Here is a 20,967-nt window from a genome sequence, read left to right as displayed (position 1 = left end):
TTCCATTTTCAGCCTCTCGTTAAGTAGTTGTTAATGTTAGACTGCATTTGGCCTACTAGTTGGGTTGGGGCCTACTATCGGTGTCTGCCACTCCTTGCTGTTCTCCTCCACTGAACAAAGCTGTGCCGCCTGTTTACTACGGTTGCCAATTTTGAACTGCATTTCGACTACTTACTGATTTGGCCCTACTCTCTGTGTCAGCCTCTCATTCCAGTTGTCCTCCACTGCAATGCCCCCTGGTTATTCCTGTGTTACCAATTTTGAACTGCATTTAGCCCACTTTCTTCTTTGGGCCTATATCTGTGTTTCCACTTCATCGTGCCCATTGCCCAGCCAGTGATAGATGAGTCTGCTGGTATATTGACCCATAACGCAACATTCCCCGTGCACGCTACACAACAACATTGTGACCCTGCTGAAAGTCAGGTTGCTCTTCCCGCATACCATACCACCTTACACGGGGACAAAGAGGAAGGTGCAGATGAAAGTGCAGGTTCCTTCATCAGGTGGGGGGAGGAATACTAGTTGGCGACGTCACTGGCACAGGGCCTCTCATAGTACGCAAAAGTGTTGCTGCCGGTGGGAGGCGCCCCCGCCGTGCAAACACACCGCTGTACTTTGAGGGGCCCTGTGCCAGTGCCAATGCCAACGAGTGGGCCCCCCCCTGCTTGCTCAGGATCACAGCACTTGCAAAGTTGAAATACTTACCTCTCCCTGCTCCACTGCCGTGACGTGGTCCAGATTTACTGGGCCCACTAATTACTTGAACCAGCCCTACCCCCCACAACTTTAGCCAAATGACCCCCAATTTCAAATGCCTTCCAATTATTTTAAGGTAAATTACGCTTGACAAGCTTCATTAAGAAGAATGGATGGTTTTGACATTAAAATGGGCACTCTAGGTGTTTTCCTGGCCCCCACTCACTGCCGACTATGCTGCCCCATTGACTTGCATTGGGTTTCGTGTTTCGGTCGATCCCGACTTTACGTCATAATCGGCCGATTTCACTCGACCCGACTTTGGACATAGTCGGGTTTCGCAAAACCCGGCTCGACTCTAAAAAGGTCAAGGTCGCTCAACTCTATTTGGAAGCGCTGATTCAGCCAATCGTTGATTGAGCTTCAGTTTCTGTGAGTTGATACGGCACTTTGATGAAGAGACCTATGGGGCACCCAGGTTATGTTAGAATGAGAGCTTCTCTTCTATTTTTAAAGGGTTTTTCCACTACATTGATACTCATGACCTTAGCATAGGTCTTCAGTATTCAATCTGTGGGGGACTGAAACCCAACACCCCCAACGATCAGTCGTTCTTAGCTCTTAGCTGTTGGTGGCCCCATGGAAGCTGACCATCACTGAGCTTCACACTATGTAGTGAGTAGTGGCCATTGTCATGGATCTGCAGCACCTGGCAGTGGCAGCTAAACAGTTGACAGAGGTGTGCTACTCAACTGTTCACATCTAGCTGCCACCGGTGCTGAGAACAGCTGATCAGTGGGGAGCTAGATGTTAGACTTTCACCAATCTGATACTGATGACCTATTATGGGAATATCAAAAGTAGTGGAGCAACTTTCTAGGTGACTCTAAGCCCTTTTGCCAAAGTTTTTCCCTGTTGACCCATCCCTCTAGCACAGATCTGTAATTATATAGGTAAGCATAGCTCCAGTAACGATGTGTGATTCTATATGTAGCACATGTGTTTAGCTGAACTTCAATTCTGGATTCATTCCTCATAACTTTCCTTCCTACAAAATTGGATATAAACACTTCTATTGCAAAACATTTCTTATTACTAGTGTTGAGCGATACCTTCCGATATTTGAAAGTATCGGTATCAGATGGTATCGGCCGATACCAGCAAAATATCGGATCTCGCCGATACCGATACCCGATACCAATGCAAGTCAATGGGACACAAATATCGGAAGGTATCCTGGATGGTTCCCAGGGTCTGAAGGAGAGGAAACTCTCCTTCAGGCCCTGGGATCCATATTAATGTAAAAAATAAAGAATAAAAATAATAAATATGGATATACTCACCCCTCCGAAGGATCCTGGCTGTCACCGCTGCGAGCGTCTGCCTCCGTTTCTGAGAATTGCAGAGAGTGAAGGACCTTCGATGACGTCGCGGTCAGGTGACCGGTCACCTGACCGCACACGCGACCGCTCACGTGACCGCAACGTCATCGAAGGTCCTTCACTCTCTGCAATTCTCAGGAATGGAGGCAGACGCTCGCAGCGGTGACAGCCAGGGTTCGTCGGAGGGGTGAGTATATCCATATTTATTATTTTTATTCTTTATTTTTTACATTAATATGGATCCCAGGGCCTAAAGGAGAGTTTCCTCTCCTCCAGACCCTGGGAACCACACGCACCGCACACGCCGATTCCGATTTCCGATATCACAAAAATATCGGAACTCGGTATTGGAATTCCGATACAGCAAATATCGGCCGATACCCGATACTTGCAGTATCGGAATGCTCAACACTACTTATTACTTTCTTATTATAATTCCTCCTCCACTGCTGCCAGTCACGTAGTCTACAAGACAACTTCCCATTTGTGCCTTATTTCGAGATCGTCCTTGTTAAAAAAGAAAAATACCCTAAGAGTGGAACGCATCACTGATACAAATATTTACACTCATTGAAATGTGTTGGAAGCTATAGTCTGGAATCAAAGTGAAGGATGGAATTTCTAATGGTAACCGATGTAAAACAATATTATTTTCTATTAGCATTTTTATAAAACTCTCAATCCTAGTAGACATACTGGGAAATTATTGCGAAAGCACATATAACCAATGATGCTGTCATATCTAGTATTAACATGTTAGTCATGGCTGCTGTTTCAAGTTATGGTCCATAAGTGACAATTGTATAGAACAACAGTGACATCATGTGGTCTCTGAAGCATTTCTAGACACTACAGCTTTATGTTTAGCCATACATCATATTTACCATTAATTGAATTTACCATTCATTTAATGTAAACAATCCCAAGATCTTCTCACCTGGAGATTGGTCAACGGCATAGAAAAAAGTATTACATCGTGCTGACATATATTATTTTCAGACTGTACAGTAGTGTACAAAGAGAATAGTGAGGCTCATTGCCACAATAAAACTCTGTCCCCTTTGCAGCAGCTTCTTGACACCAGCAGACGCCTAATCACCCTTTACGGAAAGCCATGGTGCTTCCTCTTTTTTATGACTTTTCCACATTCCTGTAGGGTTCTCGTCACACATTCTGCATCAGACCATCCTTTTTCTGAGGACCATAGAGCAGTAGAATGGCCTGTCGCTAATGAATGAACATCCTTAAGGCTCGGGCTGGCATTGGCTTTTGGTTGGATGCTTTAATGCGTAGTACAACGGTGCTTTTGATTGTTTCGTCAGTAAATAATTTACACACTGATAAAACCGCTTTGTGAGATCAGTCCATAGGCTGTGGCTTTCATCTTTGGTGAGATTGACCCATGGGCTTGTTTGTATAGATAGAAACATGCAAGACAGAAGGCATTTATACTTACAAAGATTAATTTTACTTCGTAAATAAAATATGTTTATACTGTGAAAATGAAATATTTATTGGCTGGGAAACTAAATGATTTATGGAAGCAGGAGGTTAAGTATCTTTCCACTGAAGTAGGTAGCGTTCAGGTACAGATTATAGGGTAGCAGCACATGGCAAAGCTATACCAAGGCTTGTTTCTTAGCTATATACTGTATACTGCATTCGGAGACATAGGAGATATTGTGCAGGATGAAGCTGATATAGACTTTATTGTGAACATAATGATAAGTGAGTTATGGTCTTGTTTTTCTAAGACACAATAAGTTAACACTTTGCAATCCCCATCGAAATGCTGCGGCAAGACTAGATGTGATCCGTGCATGTAAGGAATCCAAGAAATAATTGTGATCTAAACCTTATTTGCACTGAAGAATAATCCAAAATGAATCCTCAAAATCTTGTTTGCAGCTACAGGAAACATTTGGTGGCGGTGATTGCTGCTAAAAGGGGATTTACAGGTAATCAAATTTAAGGGTTCACTTTTTTTTATGCTCCCTGTAGGTTACGTGTTTAGTCCATCTGCTTAAAGGGAATCTGTCAGTAGGATCAACCCTCCTAAGCTGTCTATATAGGCATGCAGGTGACAGAAAGTTGAATAAAATGATATCTTGATATGCGTAATCCAGTGTTTTATTTCAGAGTAATCCACTGTTAAAACCTATGGGCCGGACACTGATCTCCCTGAGAGTCTGCCTCCAGAGCTTCTATAAAATGAAAGGCGGCATTACCAGTGTAAAACAAGTAATGACTGAAAGTCCGCTCTTCTGATCTACATGTCTCGTCTGGGTAAGGCTCCCTTCCATTTACAATAAGCTCTGGAGGCAGATTCTCAGGGAGATCTATGTTCGGCCCAGAGATCTTAACAGCTCATTTACATATTAACAAAAGCATAGATTTCACAAGAACCATTCATCAGATTGCAGTATCATTTTATTTGACTTTCTAAGACCTACATGCCCATATACAGTGGGGAAAAAATTCTTTAGTCTAGGAGCCAGATGTTATGCACCTTGGGTGCGGGACCAGATGTTATACACTGTGGTGAGGGGCCTGATGTTATACACTAAGGGATGAGGGGACAAATGTTTTACATCTGTTGTGAGGGGCCAGATGTTATACAAAGTGGCTGAGGGGCCAGAAGTTATACTCCGTGGAGGGGGGGTGAAGGGCCGAAATGTTATACAGTGGGGGGGTGGGGGGTGAGAGAGGTCAGGTGTTATAGACTGGGGTTGAGGGGCTGGATATTATACACCATGGAGTGGGGGGGTGAGGGGTCAGATGTTATACACCGGGGGTGAGGGGCCAGATGTTATACACCAAGGGTGAGGAGCCAGATGTCATACAAAAGGAGTGAGGGGCAAAAAATTATACACCAGGGGAGAGGGGCCAGATGCTATACACTGGGGGTGAGGGGCTGGATGTTATACACGGAGGGTGAGGGGCCAGATGTTATACACTGTGGAGGGGGGTGAGGGGCCAGATGTTATACACCAGGGATGATGGGACAGATAATATATACCGGAATGGGGGGGCAGATGTTTTACACAGGTAGTGAATTGCCACATGTTATACAACGGGGGTGAGGGGGCAAGAAATTATACACTGGAGCTGAGGGGCCAAATGTTATACACTGGGGGTGAGGGGCCGTATGTTGTACCCTGGTCTGAGGGGATAGATGTTATACACTGGGGGTGAGGGGATAGAAATTATCCACCAGGGTTGAGGGGCCATATGCTATACAAAGGGGGTGAGGAGCAAGAAATGATACACTGGGGGTGAGGGGCCAGATGTTATACATCAGGGTTGAGGGGCCAGATGTTTTACAACGGGGTGAGAGCAAAGATGTTTTACACCAGTGGTGAGGGGCCATATGTTATACAAAGGGGTGAGGGGCAAGAAATGATACATCGGGGTGAGGGGTCAGATGTTATACACTAGGGATGAGGGGCCAGATGTTATACACTGGGTGTGAGGGGCCAGAAATTATACACTCGGGGTGAGAGGCCAGATGCTATACATTGGGGGTTGCCAGCTGTTTTATACTGATGGTGAGGGGCCAGATGTTATACAGTGGAAGAGCCAGGGGCCAGATTTTATACACCGGGGGTGAGAGGCCAGATATTATACACCGTATAAAACTCCGGAGGACAGATGGAAGTTTTGTATAAAAAGTGAAAAAACTTTATTTTTACCAATACAGACAATTCTTAAAAAAAAGAACAAACAAGATAATGCAAGTGCTAACATCAAAGAGCACAAGATATAAATGGTCTACAGCACAATAATTACTATGTCATTGCATCAATACAACAGTATAGTGCTTGTGGTGCAGACAAACCCTCCTATGTAGTATCCAAAAAGGTATTACTCTCATTGATAGAAACCATAATCTTTACACCATAATCCCTTACTTGTAACCACGTAAGGGAATGTCCATATCCAGGTACACCAGTTAAATAAGGCATACACCGTAACATGTGCCCAACACGGTGGCCCTAAAGATAGAAACAACAGGAGAGCATGTCTCACCTAGTGCTGAGATACCACTGCACGCGCCCCGGCGCGCGTTTTGCTGCTGTCAGCCTCGCTTTCTCAAGGGGAGGTCGGGTTTTTAAGAATTGTCTGTATTGGTAAAAATAAAGTTTTTTCACTTTTTATACAAAACTTCCATCTGTTCTCCGGAGTTTTATATGGCTAATATATGGATGTATATGTATTTAGTGACTAATAGGGGTCACAAAATGAATCTGGGAATTTCTATGTTAATATTATACACCGTGTGGGGGGGTTGAGGTGCTAGATGCCATACACTTGTGGCAAAGGGAATGAAGGTGAAACCTGGATTGAGTAGTGTGTCCCAATACTTTTGATCAAAGGACATATAGCAGCGGATGAACCCTATGATCATGATTCCCACCACCAAAGATGCCAAGATTTTTTATACTAGATCTGGCCTACAATCATGAAATAACTCATTATTACTTATCAGGAACCCTATATATCCATAGACACACACATTTTTTTTCCCCTGAGGCAGGCTGGCTGATAAGTGTATTCTTCTAAAGGTCAAAGTACAGCCGAATCATCTCATGTGAAATGTTATATCACGGATAAAAAGATGCTGTGATCAATTCGCTGACATTTCACTTGTATACACGTAGTTATACACCTACTGAGATGCATCACTTTCCCGACATCATTTAACCTACTGTAGAATTATTTGCTTAATCCGTGCCTCTTGTATATGGGATGGTGCACAACCCATCATATAGTATTTATAATATTGAACTGTGGCAGGTGGGTCCTTCAGATACCAAGTTCTAGTTACCATTACTACCTCTGCACCCCCTAAAGCTGTGCTCCTGAGGGCAGCATGGCTGCTCAGTGCTTAGCCCCGTTGTTCCACCAAGGACAACATCTGTAAGGAGTTTGTATGTTCTCCCCGTGTTTGCGTGGGTTTCCTCTGGGTTCTCCCATTCCAAAGACACACTGATAGAATGTAGATTGTGACCAGGGTTTCCAACAGTACAGAAATTACAGGACAGTCCATAAAAATAGAGTACTTATTTGCCCCCTCCCCCCAACTGATTTTTTTCAAGCTGGTTAATCTTATACAGATCATTTTTAATGTAATTATCACAATTTCAGAGTTTACAGTAACTGCAGCTGATGACTTCATATCAGAATTTTGGCCTGTGGATGTATGTCACTTATAATTATAATAATTTATTATGATTTTCCAATGTGCCCATCTGTGATTTTTTTGGTAAGCTATCCAGAAGAAATAAAAAGTCAAGTTGGCAACCCTGATTGTGAGTCAAAAAGAGGATAGTGATGACAATGTCTGTAAAGCATACCTCCCAACCATCCCAGATCCAGCGTGCCTGTCCCAACTTTGGCCAACTGTCCCGTGACTAGTCTGCAGAGAAGAGGAGCATGGCACAGGCAAGTGTGTGTGTCTGTTTCAGAGCCAAGAATGTGTGCGGCAGATCTGAGTGAGTGTCTAGCAGTGCTGAGTGTGTGTATAGCAGAACTGAATGCATTTGTGTGTGTTGATGTTTCAGAGCTGAGTGTGGGTGTTGATGTATCAGAGCTGAGTGTTGATGTATCAGAGCTGAGTGTTGATGTATCAGAGCTGAGTGTTGATGTATCAGAGCTGAGTGTTGATGTATCAGAGCTGAGTGTTGATGTATCAGAGCTGAGTGTTGATGTATCAGAGTTGAGTGTTGATGTATCAGAGCCGTGTGAGTGTTGATGTATCAGAGCTGAGTGTTGATGTATCAGAGCTGTGTGAGTGTTGATGTATCAGAGCTGAGTGACTGTTGATGTATCAGAGCCGTGTGAGTGTTGATGTATCAGAGCTGAGTGTTGATGTATCAGAGCTGAGTGTTGATGTATCAGAGTTGAGTGTTGATGTATCAGAGCCGTGTGAGTGTTGATGTATCAGAGCTGAGTGCTGATGTATCAGAGCTGAGTGTTGATGTATCAGAGCTGAGTGTTGATGTATCAGAGCTGAGTGTTGATGTATCAGAGCTGAGTGTTGATGTATCAGAGCTGAGTGTTGATGTATCAGAGCTAAGTATTGATGTATCAGAGCTGAGTGATGTATCAGAGCTGAGTGTTGATGTATCAGAGCTGAGTATTGATGTATCAGAGCTGAGTATTAATGTATCAGAGCTGAGTGTTGATGTATCAGAGCTGAGTATTGATGTATCAGAGCTGAGTGTTGATGTATCAGAGCTGAGTGTTGATGTATCAGAGCTGAGTGTTGATGTATCAGAGCTGAGTGTTGATGTATCAGAGCTGTGTGAGTGTTGATGTATCAGAGCCATGTGAGTGTTGATGTATCAGAGCTGAGTGTTGATGTATCAGAGCTGAGTGTTGATGTATCAGAGCTGAGTGTTGATGTATCAGAGCTGTGTGAGTGTTGATGTATCAGAGCCATGTGAGTGTTGATGTATCAGAGCTGAGTGTTGATGTATCAGAGCTGAGTGTTGATGTATCAGAGCTGAGTGTTGATGTATCAGAGCTGAGTGTTGATGTATCAGAGCCATGTGAGTGTTGATGTATCAGAGCTGAGTGTTGATGTATCAGAGCTGAGTGTTGATGTATCAGAGCTGAGTATTGATGTATCAGAGCTTAGTGTTGGTGTATCAGAGCTTAGTGTTGATGTATCAGAGCTTAGTGTTGATGTATCAGAGCTGAGTGTTGATGTATCAGAGCTGAGTGTTGATGTATCAGAGCTGAGTGTTGATGTATCAGAGCCGTGTGAGTGTTGATGTATCAAAGCTGAGTGTTGATGTAGCAGAGCTGAGTGTTGATGTATCAGAGCTGAGTGTTGATGTATCAGAGCCGTGTGAGTGTTGATGTATCAGAGCTGTGTGAGTGTTGATTACTGTTGAGCGATACCGTCCGATACTTGAAAGTATCGGTATCAGATAGTATCGGCCGATACCCGAAAAGTATCGGATATCGCCGATACCGATATGCGATACCAATACAAGTCAATGGGACACCAAGTATCGGAAGGTATTCTGATGGTTCCCAGGGTCTGAAGGAGAGGAAACTCTCCTTCAGGCCCTGGGATCCATATTAATGTGTAAAATAAAGAATTAAAATAAAAAATATTGATATATTCACCTCTCCGGCGGCCCCTGGACATCACCGCAGGTAACCGGCAGGCTTCTTTGTTTAAAATGAGTGCGTTTAGGACCTGAGGAATGACGTAGCGGCTTCTGATTGGTCGCGTGCCGCCCATGTGACCGCGACGCGACCAATCAGAAGCCACGACGTCATTCCTCAGGTCCTAAATTCCTAGAATGAGGAGTTTAGTGCCTGAGAATGACGTCGCGGCTTCTGATTGATCGCATCGCGGTCACATGGGCGGCACGCGACCAATCAGAAGCCGCGACGTCCTTCCTCAGGTCCTAAACGCGCTCATTCTAGGAATTTAGGACCTGAGGAATGACGTCGCAGCTTCTGATTGGTCGCGTCGCGGTCACATGGGCGGCACGCGACCAATCAGAAGCCGCGACATCATTCCTCAGGTCCTAAACGTGCTCATTTTAAACAAAGAAGCCTGCCGGTTACCCGCGGTGATGTCCAGGGGCCGCCGGAGAGGTGAATATATCAATATTTTTTATTTTAATTCTTTATTTTACACCTCACTATGGATCCGATACCGATACCCTATACCACAAAAGTATCGGATCTCGGTATCGGAATTCCGATACCGCAAGTATCGGCCGATACCCGATACTTGCGGTATCGGAATGCTCAACACTAGTGTTGATGTATCAGAGCTGAGTGTTGATGTATCAGAGCCATGTGAGTGTTGATGTATCAGAGCTGAATGTTGATGTATCAGAGCTGAGTGTTGATGTATCAGAGCTGTGTGAGTGTTGATGTATCAGAGCTGAGTGTTGATGTATCAGAGCTGAGTGTTGATGTATCAGAGCTGAATGTTGATGTATCAGAGCCGTGTGAGTGTTGATGTATCAGAGCTGTGTGAGTGTTGATGCATCAGAGCTGAGTGTTGATGTATCAGAGCCGTGTGAGTGTTGATGTATCAGAGCTGAGTGTTGATGTATCAGAGTTGTGTGAGTGTTGATGTATCAGAGCTGAGTGTTGATGTATCAGAGCTGAGTGTTGATGTATCAGAGCTGAGTGTTGATGTATCAGAGCTGAGTGTTGATGTATCAGAGCTGAGTGAGTGTTGATGTATCAGAGCTGAGTGAGTGTTGATGTATCAGAGCTGAGTGAGTGTTGATGTATCAGAGCTGAGTGAGTGTTGATGTATCAGAGCTGAGTGTTGATGTATCAGAAGCCGCGACATCATTCCTCAGGTCCTAAACGCGCTCATTTTAAACAAAGAAGCCTGCCGGTTACCCGCGGTGATGTCCAGGGGCCGCCGGAGAGGTGAATATATCAATATTTTTTATTTTAATTCTTTATTTTACACCTCACTATGGATCCGATACCGATACCCGATACCACAAAAGTATCGGATCTCGGTATCGGAATTCCGATACTGCAAGTATCGGCCGATACCCGATACTTGCGGTATCGGAATGCTCAACACTAGTGTTGATGTATCAGAGCTGAGTGTTGATGTATCAGAGCTGAATGTTGATGTATCAGAGCCGTGTGAGTGTTGATGTATCAGAGCCGTGGGAGTGTTGATGTATCAGAGCTGAGTGTTGATGTATCAGAGCTGAGTGTTGATGTATCAGAGCTGAGTGTTGATGTATCAGAGCTGTGTGAGTGTTGATGTATCAGAGCTGAGTGTTGATGTATCAGACCTGTGTGAGTGTTGATGTATCAGAGCTGAGTGTTGATGTATCAGAGCTGAGTGTTGATGTATTAGAGCTGAGTGAGTGTTGATGTATCAGAGCTGAGTGTTGATGTATCAGAGCTGAGTGTTGATGTATCAGAGCTGAGTGAGTGTTGATGTATCAGAGCTGAGTGTTGATGTATCAGAGCCGAGTGAGTGTTGATGTATTAGAGCTGAGTGTTGATGTATCAGAGCTGAGTGAGTGTTGATGTATCAGAGCTGAGTGTTGATGTATCAGAGCTGAGTGTTGATGTATCAGAGCTGAGTGTTGATGTATCAGAGCTGAGTGTTGATGTATCAGAGCTGAGTGTTGATGTATCAGAGCCGTGTGAGTGTTGATGTATCAGAGCTGAGTGTTGATGTATCAGAGCTGAGTGAGTGTTGATGTATCAGAGCTGAGTGTTGATGTATCAGAGCTAAGTGAGTGTTGATGTATCAGAGCTGAGTGTTGATGTATCAGAGCTGAGTGTTGATGTATCAGAGCTGAGTGAGTGTTGATGTATCAGAGCTGAGTGTTGATGTATCAGAGCTGAGTGAGTGTTGATGTATCAGAGCTGAGTGTTGATGTATCAGAGCTGAGTGAGTGTTGATGTATCAGAGCTGTGTGAGTGTTGATGTATCAGATCTGAGTGTTGATGTATCAGAGCTGAGTGTTGATGTATCAGAGCTGAGTGAGTGTTGATGTATCAGAGCTGTGTGCGTGTACACTCTGGAGGACTTCAGGCAGTGTAGATGAGATCTTTGAGGACATCACACAGTGTGGTAGGCACTGTGGGGGGTATTATATTTTGTGTGGAGGGCTGTGGAGGCATTTTACTTTATAGAGATCACTGTGGAAGCCTTGAAAGTGGTATCATACTGGGTAGGAACACTAATGCGCTTCACTAGGAGCAATGTTTCTATGTGGGCATATATAGAGAACTGGGGCGATGATAGGGAAGTGAAATTGAGTAAATTGATATATGTGCCTCTTTCTTATTTTTAAGAATGGAGGGCTCTGTAATTTTTATCATATGTACACTTCACCTGTAGGAGACAGAATCTAAAAATAAAAGCCAGAACATCACATTGTATGATTTTTACATAATTAAATTGCATTTTATTGCATGAAATAAGTATTTGATCACCTACCAACCAGCAAGAATATTGTCTCTCACAGACCTGCTAGTTTTTCTTTAAGAAGCCTCCTACTCTGCACTCATTACCTGTATTAATTGCACCTGTTTGAACTTGTTACCTGTATGAAAGACACCTGTCCACACACTTAATCACACTCCAACCTCTCCACCATGGCCGAGACCTAAGAGCTGTCTATGGACACCAGGGACAAAATTGTAGACCTGCACAAGGCTGGGAATGGCTACAGGACAATAGGCAAGCAACTTGGTGAGAAGGCAACAGCTGTTGGCATAATTATTAGAAAATGAAAGAAACACAAGATGACTGACAATTTTCCTTGATCTGGGTCTCCATGCAAGATCTTGCCTCGTGTTGTAAGGATTATTCTGAGAAAGGTCAGGAATCAGCCCAAAACTACACAGGAGAACTTGGAGAGATATGGGACCACGGTCTCAAACATTACCCTTAGTAATACATCACACCGTCATGGATTAAAATCCTGCAGGGTATGCAATGTCCTCATGCTCATGCCAGCACATGCCCAGGCTCATTTGTAGTTCTAGTCATACAAGCTTACAATATATACTGTACCATAGGCTCTCTGTTTTTGGCCTTGCAGATGCCTTCTTAACCCTGACTCTTTGACCCAGTGGCAACCTATCTCCGGCTCTAATTGACACATCTGGACCTTGGTATTTATAGACTCCCAGACTGCTGCTGGGAGTAGCCGGTGATATTCCCATTTTCCCCTGTTGAGGCTTGTAGCTATAGCAGTCGCCTAGCTTCCTCTTTGGTGTTCCTGGAGTTCATCTGTGTTACATCTCTGAGTCTGTTGAAGATAAGTGTTCCCCTTGTTATTCTATCCCAGCTGTCTTTAGTGGTAGTGGGGATCGACTAGTGCTTACCCTGTCATTCTCTAAGTAGGGCTTAACCCTAGGGTCAGGCAGGGATTAGGTTCTTGCTTTGCGATAGGTGCAGAACCTATATAGGGCAAGGTGATTTTAGATCTGCCTAGGGGGTCTCCACTCCCCTTTCCCTAGTGATGGGCTCCCTTCCGCTCATCTCTTTGTGTCGCACCTAGTCTTTTCTACACTGTGCGTGACACCCTATGGTAAGGCTTAGACTACAGTGACTTTGATCAGTTGCTTCTTATATGTACACATTTCGTACACATATAACAAGTATGTACAGTATGTATAAATTAAATGCAGTGCTGTTTCTGAAAATATGTCATAAAAGGCTGCAATTGTGAAATATTTGGGCCATACAATCTGGTGTTATGTCAGTAATCACATATACAGCAAACTAACATGAGAGCAGATATTAGTGCGGGCGCTGCCAGCATACAAAATTATATACCGTAGGTCATATTTATTGTTCCAAGACAAGTGATAAATCTGAACAAAAAAAATGCATTAAAGTAAGTCAAGTACGAAATGAGGACAGGACGTTGAAGGACATTGTTTTGTCAGTAGCATCACTAATTTTGAATGAATTTCAAACCGGGAAAGAGATTTATTGATTTTCTCCTTTATTAAAATTGCCTCAATGCAATAGATATTTGCAACATTCTAGAATGTTGCTTAGAATCTTTCTAGAATCTTCTTTCTAGAATTCTTCTTTCTAGAATCATTCTGGAATCTTGCTTGGCCACCGTTTAAAATTTAGACTAATTTGACTCTAACAGATTCTGCAACACAAACTGCATACGTTATTAAATACATCTCTCAGACCTGATGAGATTGATGTAATTACTCTTAAAATCTATAACAGAATGGCTATATAATCCTGATATTAAAAACACAGCTAGAGCTGAACTCATCAAACGTTCACTTTAATATTAGGCAATGAAACTTTCACAAAAATGATACAGCTATTCTTCCATGGATTTCCAAGGTAAGTAGATTAGCTTCATCAGATTTATGAGAATTTTATTTAATAATGTATGTGGCAGATATGTCACTTGATTTCACTACAAAAACTATATTCATTATTAAATAGATTTTTACACCCAATAAGGCTAGTGTACTTACTGTGAAAATCAACGCCAGTAGTGTGAGATACCAGCAGCAGGGAGGATGGAATCTGAGCCCTTGATAATCAGTCTACATTGAGGGCGGAGATTGAGTGTAAACTTTTAGAAAACATTTTACAACCACTCTGACATGGATCTTCACAGTTTAAGTACACCAGTCTCATCAGGTCCAAGAGATCTGTTTAATAATCTAATGTAATAATTAAGGTATCTGGTAAAATATTTGTTTTAATGGCTAATCCATCCACAAACAACACTTTACTAATCTAACAAAACCCATTACTCTGTGCTCATTAAAAGAAATCTGTCATCACGATTTCGCCCCCAAAATATTTATGTGCACATGTAGCTTTTTTTAAAGACAAGTCCAGATATACCTTTACATGCCCAGTCCGGTCCTCCGTTACTGAAAAATAAGCATTTGAAGAGATATTGTAGATCTGAAGCTTCTGTCACTCCAGCTCTATTCCCTGCCCAATGCCGTCTCCTCCTGCACATGCACATACAGCTCTGGCAAAATTTAAGAGACCACCACATCAAAACCCTGTCATGGGCAGCCCAATCTCCAGACCTGAACCCCACTGAAAACCTCTGGAATGTAATCAGGAGGATGATGGATAGTCACAAGCCATCAAACAAAGAAGAACTGCTTACATTTTTGCACCAGAAGCAATATGAAAGACTGGTGGAAAGCATGCCAAAACGCATGAAAGCTGTGATTAAAAATCATGGTTATTCCACAAACTATTGATTTCTGAACTCTTCCTGAGTTAAAACATTAGTATTGTTGTTTCTAAATGATTGTGAACTTGTTTTCTTTGCATTATTTCAGGTCTGAAAGCACTGGGTATTTTTTTTTTATTACGACCATTTTTTTTTGTCAAAAAATATACTAAATTTATTGCTTGGAACTTCAAAGACATGTTGTCAGAAATGTATAGAATAAAAAAAAAATTACATTTTACTCAAAAATATACCTCTAAAGAGAAAAATCAGACAAACTGAACATTTTGCAGTGGTCTCTTAATTTTTGCCAGAGCTTTATATGGGTAAATACTCGGGGGTCTGAAATCTCCCTCTACTCCTCCTTGGTCAGACCTAATATGGGCAGCACCATATTTTAAAAAGACATTGAAAAACAGGGGCAGGGTCAGAGAAGAGCTACCAGGATGGTGAGTGGACTGCAAACTATGTCCTACGAGGAACGGTTAAAGGATCTGGGAATGTTTAGCTTGCAAAAAAGAAGACTGAGAGGAGACTTATAAGCTGCCTACAAATATCTGAAGGGCTGTCACAGTGTAGAGGGATCATCATTATTCTCATTTTCACATGGAAACGCGAGAAGCAATGGGATGAAACTGAAAGGGAGAAGATACAAATAGATATTGGAAAAAACTTTTTGACGGTGAGGGTGATCAATGAGTGGAACAAGCTGCCATGAGAGGTGGTGAGTTCTCCCTACATGGAAGTCTTCAAACAGAGGCTGGGCAGACATCTGTCTGAGATGGTTTAGTGACTTCTGCATTGAGCAGGGGGTTGGACATGATGACCCTGGAGGTCCCTTCCAACTCTAACATTCTGTGATTCTATGATTTTATTAAATCCGGCTGACATTTTCATTTTAAAGGGGTCATACGACCCCATAAAATTACAAACCAACCATTACTAATATTTCAAATGTAGCAACAATGCTCTAGTGGACTGCCTCTGCTCTTTCTTTAGTTTTCAGCAGCCTTAACATGGCATTGATGGTCCATTAGCACTAATCAGTGGCCTTCGTGGTCTTGTGCCATACCGTCTAACATTACTGCTAAGGACAGTATTTGGATTAAATGGTCACGTAGATGTGCGCAACGTCATCAAGCAGAAAAACTCATTGTCCATAACCGCTTCTAGTTTTTCGGGTGACGCCTCCCTGCCATGTTCCCTTCTAGACTGCTTCCTAATTTGTTTTCTGCTGTCACATCAATTAGGTCTAGGGTAAGACTAGGCTCTGCGGTTTCTGTGAAGAGGAGACATAACACTTCATAAAGAGAACATGCCAGTTAATTCATGCTGTCCAAACTATGAGCAGCATGAATCAGAAACTCACTCCTGCAGTCTAAACATCTATATTTTACTCTTTTATCCTTCAACATTTAAAAGAAAGACATAGTAGAAACCCTGGCTGGATCAAGATGAATAGTCTAAGAGGCAGGTCCCCACCAGCTTATTCCCATCCACTTAGATAGACTGACAGGTCTCTCCCTATGCACAAGCTTAAGAAGATACCTGCAGGCTTGCTAAATGTTTGGGTAGAATCTGTGCCATTCAATTTTTTAATATTTCTTTAGCCAGTTATAATTCTTGTCTGAGGCTCAAATCACGAGTAAAGACAGTAATTCAGATAATAACTTTCTAGTTGAATACATTAACAATTTAAAAGAGCTTATAAGTTTACTAAGTACTGTTTTATTATATAGTTTATTGTAAAAGTATGCAACAATGATTTGTACAGCCAGATGAGTCCCATCACATTGCATTTGCTCAGCTCTGAGCCCTACTAATGGCAAAAGTGTCAGATCGATGATACAGAACTGTTGTCTCCTATCTTACACGGAAGAGTCGCATTGTATGCTGTTTGGTATTGTTTCAGCCTGTCTCCAACTTGTGATAAGTTCCTTCCTGTCAGCTCTTATAAAAAGGAGCAGGTGACTGAAGTTGCATCTCACAGGAATATACTGACGATTCTGCCCACAACACTTATAGAAAGTTAGCGTGAGTCAATGAATTTGTATAACTGCATTTAATCACTTTATGAACTCTCCACAATATGACTATTTATTTATATACCATAAGTAGAAATGATATTTTCAGCTGCACGGTAGACAAACAGAGAAACAATGGTGCGACTGTGTGAGGAAGGGAGGTTTCAGAGAGCTTGTCAGAGACTGACTTCCTGTCTATACGTAAGAGCATGTCCTGGACAAATACCAGGTTGAAGATCACTCAAGGCAACTGCCAATATCGAAAGATTGAAAATGTATGGAAAACTGATTAAACAAATTGCAATGGTGGCTTATTGATAGTGAGTTACTGTTACGAGAGTAACACAAACATTTCTTAAGTGCTACTTTAAATATAAATACACTTTTTGAGATTTTCACTTGGAGCTCAAAGAATAGGAGCTCTGACCACTCTAAAAATATATAGTAAGAGTTTTTCTCAAGTAGCATCATTAGAAGCGAATGTTCTTCTTCTTGGCTTCCTGGTCACACTATTGGTCCAAACTGTGTGCTCTACTAGGCAGCTAGCAGAGGTAGATTCGCCTCTGCAATATGGGAGAAGCACAAGGGGACTAAGCGATTCAGGCTGTACACTATAAAATTAAACATCCCTCCGCTCTTGAGAATGAAGATTTTATTAACAACTAGATTCCAAAGTTGCTGGTTTTTACAAGAACTTTGCAATTTTACCTATTTAAGAACATGAGGCAACCTTTTTAGGACATTAATCGGAAAATAATTTTGGCCTATTTTAGACTAAAGAACATAATGGCGTTCAATGTTGCACATTGACTTTAGAGTTTGCGTAATGACCACTCTATGGATTATTCATTTCTTAACACTAGACCTTCCTGTTAGAGGACATCCATGATGTTTACAGGCAGAGTAGATGTTGTCCTCAAGCGTTCTTTCATGTGCAAAATATGTTTTTTCAGGACATTTGACCTGTGTAAAACATACACCAGTTTTTCTTCTTGACTAGATTACCAGCGTGGTCATGGCGTTAAGGATGCAACCAATTTGGAATAAATGAAAGCAGCAACATCTCAGTCTACAGAAAAGCTGCCATTAAAGATACACATGGTTTATTACAAAAGTCGTTACGTTGAGAAGTAAATAATACAGTTTGACACACAAATTAGAAACGCTTTCCCGGAACAGAACATGTGTCCCAGGAGAGATAAGTTGGGTCAACAGCAGAGTCTCCTTAAAGAGTGGAATTCATTGCCTATTCCCTTTATTGCATTTTGTTTAAGCACTTATTATAAAAAAAAAAAAGCGCAGCTACTGTAAATGTACAAAACACCCCAGAGTACACTCAAAAATCAATTACAATAATTTACATTTGTTATGGAGTGTGAGCCATCAGCTATCACTCATTTGATGTGCCGTACTAATTATCACTCGTTTTGTCTTCAAGAAAGTAACACAGTTTCTATCCGGTGTAATAATTATTTTGGCTTTTTAATTTTATGCAGATATTGAAGGGTTTTTTTTATTTTTTTTTAATACACAATTGCCTTGGATTATAAAAGGATATAACTGGAACATTTGCAGTATGAAATTTCTTGTCTTTAAAGATGTTATGAGACAAGGGATGATCTAACCTAAAATTCACTAAATAGTGTAAATGGCGACTTGACATGAACAAATCAATTGACTTTTATCACAGTTTCTTCCAATGATTCACCCAATACTTTGATTGCTAATATCTCTGCAACAGAGAGGCAAAATGAAAAAAAGCAAAAAAATAATCAGCATGAAACGTGAAAAGTTCAAGGTGAAAATTTTGGCAAAAATTGTGTTGTTGACTGTCTTTAATTCCTTTTTATTAGAAGTATGCAAATATAGGATGATCACAAACAGTCTTGCTCGTGAAATCCTCAACGATCAGGTGTAATTAGCGTTTATTTACCCTGCAGCACCACCGCAGGTGGAATGAAGCATTACAATTCTCATTGTAATCATTGTGCTTTGCAGGATACAGATGTGCTGCATGATCCAATGACAAAGTTAAACTTTTTATCTGCTTTATACTCAAAATAACAGGTTAAGGTGCTGAATAAGAATCCTTCATAAAGGGTTTTTTTGGTCAACATCTATATCCGCACCCCTAATCCCCCTATATACGGGTCCCTGGGTGTACGAGTCTTAGTGGTTATGGATGGCAGCACAATACTGTGATGAAAGTTGATGATGAACAACGGGACAAATTGGGTAATTCCACCTTTCTGGGACAGGGCCGCATGGGTCAATATGTTTCACTGTGATCACTGCACCCTAACTGCACTCTTGTGAACGATGTGAGGAAACTCTCAGTAACTACCATCTTAGGCTAGGGCAATCTACCGCATTGCGTTAGGGCAATCCGTTTAGCGCATACGCTAGTGGATTGCGCTAACGCAATGTCCCAAAAAGGGATCGCGTTTGACGATCCCGCTAGCGCAGATGCCCGATCTGCGCTAGCGAGGAACAGACCTCAGACGCTGCAAGCAGCGTTCGAGGTCTGTCCGACACTAACGGGACATTGCTAGCGCATGCCAAAAATGGCATGCGTCAGTGATGCGTTAGCGACCCATTAGCACATTGCAGTCAATGGGTGCGCTAACAGACCCATTACATAGCGTTAATTGCGACAATTGCACCGTGTAATGGAGTCTGCTAGCGGACACCCATTAACGCAATGTGAACCTAGCCTTACTGATGTTCCCATGTTCCCCAGCCTGACTGACCCCATATTCCTTCAGTGGCTTATCTCCAGATCCGGCTAACACAACCGCTTCCTTTAGCCCTACCGATTTAAGTGCCCCAACTTGCCTGTTATGAGTAAATTTCTTGCTGAGACTTGCTCCATTTCTTGTTTTTGCTCTCACACACACACACACACACACTGATGGTAACCTTCCTTTGAGAATGTATTTTCTTGTCCCATGCTCATAAAACATAAATTTTAAAACCAGAAACTGACATACTGGTCCCTAATATTCCTACCCAACTATGGGCTAGCCCTACAGTTAACCCTGTCACCCCTGACTAACAGGAACTGCAGCCTCCAGGAAAATTAAGGATATGTGCACACGTTGTGGATTCGTGTGCGGATTTTTCTGCAGCGGATTTCGTGTGTTTTTTGTTCGGATTTCACCTGCGGTTTTACACCTGCGGATTCCTATTGAGGAGCAGGAATCAAACGTTGCGGAATCCGCACAAAGAATTGACATGCTGCAGAGAATACAAAGCAGCGTTTCTCCAGGGTATTTTCCGCACCATGGGCACAGCGGATTTGGTTTTCCATAGGTTTACATGGTACTGTAAAACCTGATGGAAAACCGCTCTGAATCAGCAGCAGCCAATCTGCTGCGAATCCGCAGGCAAATCCGCAATGTGTGAACATAGCCTTATACTTTCAATACAATACATTTTGCACACATTACACAGCAGGGGTCTTCACATTATGAGACTTTATAGAAAATGTCCTAATTGTGTCCCCATTCTCACAAAAAAAAATATTCAAAAGAGTGGGACTAGTCATGGAGCATAAGCACTATTGGGAAGAAGGACATGTATCACGAAATACACAGTAATACCCTCCTATGGGATCTCCACAGACTATTTGCAATGACATTGCACCCTATACCATATGATGTCGCCACACTGTCGTCAACATAGTATGACGGTATCACAGTGTGCCCAACACATTACAGTGCCCCTGACACAGTATGATACCCCCAATTTCCCCACATACATTTTTAGGTCCCCTCAGACACCCAACACAGTATCATGCCCCAACAGTGACCCCCACACAGTATGATGCCCCCACAATCCCCCACACAGCATAACTGTTCCCACAGCTCATCCAGGCAGTATGATGTCTCTCAGAGTTTATCATCCCACAAGTATTGACTGACAAAAAATATCCCCATTTCACCTTTGCACTTGCAGCATGTGGGCTGAGGCATCACACAGCAGGTGTGATCTAATAATGTCATCTTGTCTGAGACCCAAACGCATAGGCTGAAGAGCTGAATAGTGGAGCAGGGAGTGGATGGATCCTTGCTACATCATTGTATTTACCTGAGGATGCAAATACTGTTAAAATCGACCTCCCCAACTCAGGAACCCCATGGTGGTCTCGTG

At 42.3% G+C, this 20,967-nt stretch overlaps 1 protein-coding gene and 1 long non-coding RNA gene across 4 annotated transcripts in view; one reads left to right on the top strand and one right to left on the bottom strand.

Annotated features, from left to right (window-relative positions):
* The window catches only part of ADGRA1 (adhesion G protein-coupled receptor A1), an 873,399-nt gene that overhangs the window by 379,824 nt on the left and 472,608 nt on the right, over positions 1-20,967 (top strand). The gene's annotated exons all lie outside the window — the stretch shown is intronic.
* LOC138665885 (uncharacterized) overlaps positions 1-20,967 on the bottom strand; it is a 56,358-nt gene that overhangs the window by 32,279 nt on the left and 3,112 nt on the right. The gene's annotated exons all lie outside the window — the stretch shown is intronic.

This window comes from Ranitomeya imitator, chromosome 2, assembly GCF_032444005.1.
Source record: "Ranitomeya imitator isolate aRanImi1 chromosome 2, aRanImi1.pri, whole genome shotgun sequence".
NCBI classification, from domain to species: domain Eukaryota; kingdom Metazoa; phylum Chordata; class Amphibia; order Anura; family Dendrobatidae; genus Ranitomeya; species Ranitomeya imitator.
The sequence above is the reverse complement of the archived record's forward strand: the minus strand, read 5'-3'. Positions and strand labels throughout refer to the sequence as shown.